The sequence below is a fragment of the Cucurbita pepo genome, chromosome 10 (assembly GCF_057944985.1).
Source record: "Cucurbita pepo subsp. pepo isolate OVF chromosome 10, ASM5794498v1, whole genome shotgun sequence".
Classification (NCBI taxonomy): Eukaryota; Viridiplantae; Streptophyta; class Magnoliopsida; order Cucurbitales; family Cucurbitaceae; genus Cucurbita; species Cucurbita pepo.
In genome coordinates this window covers 17,163,217-17,166,492 of record NC_141807.1, presented here as the reverse complement: position 1 = coordinate 17,166,492, position 3,276 = coordinate 17,163,217, and the positions used below count along the sequence as shown (strand labels likewise).

At 33.1% G+C, this 3,276-nt stretch overlaps 1 non-coding gene across 1 annotated transcript; it reads left to right on the top strand.

Annotated features, from left to right (window-relative positions):
• Positions 1-1,536: 1,536 nt before the first annotated feature.
• Positions 1,537-1,608, top strand: TRNAE-UUC (transfer RNA glutamic acid (anticodon UUC)). Its single transcript has one exon. It is a non-coding gene; the product is annotated as a tRNA-Glu (tRNA).
• The last annotated feature ends 1,668 nt before the right edge of the window (positions 1,609-3,276 follow it).

Sequence of the window (3,276 nt, the reverse complement as noted above, 5' to 3'; positions counted from 1 at the left end):
CAACGTTGGATTTTGCAAAGCTAGAGGTCGTAGTATCCTTACAGACTTTCACAAGGTGTTTTCAACTTCTTTTATAAGTAATTGAACTTTTGAGTCCATGCAAATGATTGGTTGGATTTGGATTAGTATCAGTTTGAGAAGACAGAGGAGAGAAGAGAGACTTTGTTAGAAACTCTCCCATTGGTAATCTTCCCAGGTGTTTTCAACTTCTTTTATTGGTAGAATTTTAAAATCAAACCACAACAAAATTTATTTCTATCTACCAAAATTATTTTTTGTTTGAAACAACATTATTCCCTTCTTTTTCTAAAACTAAATTTGACTCTTGAATAGATTTTAATAGTTTTGTTAATTAAATTTTCTTTAAAATTTGTGTACACCGAAATAATATATATATATATATATATATATATATATATATATTTTACTATTTTGTAATTTGTATGGTATTATTTGAGGTTTTTGAATGAAATATGATAATTGATTCTCTGTCCTCTTTGTCAATTTTAGATACCTCCATATTTGATATTTGATGCGTCACGTCTCATTATGAGATCTGCCCTTGGGTCAATAAGACTTAAGCAGAGAGTTTATTTGACTAATGATTTGATTTTTTTGGGTTGTAGAGATATCCCTTACAAATCAAGACTTTGTATTATTTTGAAGACACTCATCAAGACATTTGTAAATGTGCCTGATATCTTGAAGGATATAAGACACGTAAATGAGAGAACCTAAAATTTTTTGGATGTTGGCTTTTCTAGGATATGTCATCACCAAAGTTTGAGACAAAGACCATTGGATGAGTTTTAATAAGGCTCAAATAAATTTAAAATCCAAGAAAACGGATCTGAGTTTGATATTATTTGATTTTGGGTATGGACACAACTAGCTGTTTTCTTTTGATTACATTAATGAATGTATGTAGATGTTTAAAGTGTTGACCTTAATGGTTTTAGAAAATATCAACACATCATCAATATAAACTATCGAAATTTTTTGAAAGGATTGAAAATATCATTCATAATCTTCTGAAATTCGGATGGAGCGTTTTTTAGCCTAAATGGCATGACGTTCCTCTCATATTTTCTAAATTGGACATAAATGCTATTTTATATTTGTCCTTTTATGAAATTAGAATTTTCTGAAATCCCAATTTCATGTCGAATTCTATAAAAATATTTGACTATAAATTCTTTTTATCAAATCATTTTTGTTTTGGATTGGATGTCTTATTTATTCTAAAACATTATTCAAAGGTTTGTAGTTAATTACGAGTATCAGAATTTCTGGTTTCTTTTCACCATGTTGTTAACCTAAAATGTTAGACATGATCACATGCTCTTTGAAGACCGTATTAGCTTCCTCTGCAAAATATCACCTAAAATGTCACAGTATTTAGTGTTTGATGCGGTACCCCTGAGTACTCTAACACACACAGGGAAGGACGTGTAGAAGAGTTAGACATTAAGCAAAAGATCATGCTAAAACTCTTCAGCGATCTGACAAAAGACTTCAGGACATCTACACCAAAAATCCATTGTCGTCCAGCGGTTAGGATATCTGGCTTTCACACAGGAGACCCGGGTTCGATTCCCGGCAATGGAATATTATTTTCTTATTTTATTCATTTTATTTTACAGTTTCTATCTTAGATTAAAAAGACTTTTATGAACTTCGTACCTTTGTTCGAGTTATGTTATAGATATTTTGTTCAATTTCAAATGGTTAATGCGATAATCTAGTCGTTTTCGAGGTCTCTCTTGTTGAACGACATCATGGTTGAGATGAGCAGGTGATTCAAATGGTTAATGCGATAATCTAGTCGTTTTCGAGGTCTCTCTTGTTGAACGACATCATGGTTGAGATTAGCACTCGAGTGAGTTTGACAAGTTTGGCAGAAGAGAACCATTCCTCAAGCCAAGTTCATGTGGGCTTAACAAACTTAAAATCCAAGAACACAACCCCTTAAATGTAAATCGAGATGCTAAGGAATTAAAAAGCTTTATTTTTGACGTAGAACAATACTTGAAGGTTACTGGAACTTGCTCATAGTCCCTAAGAGTTACGTTGGTCGCAATGCATCTCATGGACAATGCAAAACTATGGTGGCGCTCGAAGGTGAATGGTATAAAAAATGGGTCATGCACCATAAACTCATGGGAAGATTGTTGATGGAATCGATGCAATCGACGCTCCTCTGGATGGGTTGCCAATCAAAGACCTGACGTTTGATGTTGACCCTTTTGAAGAAAGAGCCACACGATCGAACAGCTCGAAACGTCGCGGTAACTCTGAGAACTCTATCACACACATGAAAGGACGTGTCGAAGAGTTAGACATTACCCAAAATATCATAGTAAAACTCTTTAGCGATTAGACAAAAGACTTTAGGACAACTACACCAAAAATTCATTGTTGTCCAACGGTTTGGATATTTCGCTTTCACCTAGGAGATTATGGTTTGATTCTCTGAAATTGAATATTATTTTCTTATTTCTTTTTATTTTATAGTTTCATCTTTTGTCACCAATTATATTTAAACTTTACCTCATTTTGAGGAGAACTTTAATGGTCAAGTTCAATAGTATCTTAGATTAAAGAGTTTTATGGACATCGTACCTATGTTAGTGTTATGTTATAGATATTTGTTTCAATTTCAACGAGTGGGGTTGACGTGATTTAAATGGTTAATGCGATAATCTGGCTATTTTTGAGGTCTCTCTTGTTGAACGCCATCATGGTTGAAATGAGCACCCGGATGAGTTTGACAAGGAGACCCGAATTTAAACTTTACCTATGTTTGAGAGGCACTATAATGGTCAAGTTCAATGGTATTTTAGATTAAAAAGACTTTTATGAACTTTGTACCTTTGTTAGTGTTACTTTGTACGTTTGTTTGTGTTACTTTGTACCTTTGTTACCTTTGTTAGTGTTATGTTATAGACATTTGGTCAAGTTCAACAAGTAGGGTTGAGGTGATTCAAATGATTAATGTCACTTTATTTGATTCAAATCGTTAATGTGATAATCCAGTTGAATAGTTATAGGTTATTTCCAAGGTCTCTCTTATTGAACGCCAACAAGGCTCAAATGATTGAGATGAGCACCTAAGTGAGTTTGACAAAATTGAAATAAAATCACTAAAAAAAATCAATAAATTTAAAAAAATTAAAAAAAAGTTAGCCTTATGACACTTCCTTCAACTCGAAGGGTGGTAAATCAAGGATTTCTTCACCCAAGACCCATGATCCAACTCCCAACATGGAAATGATA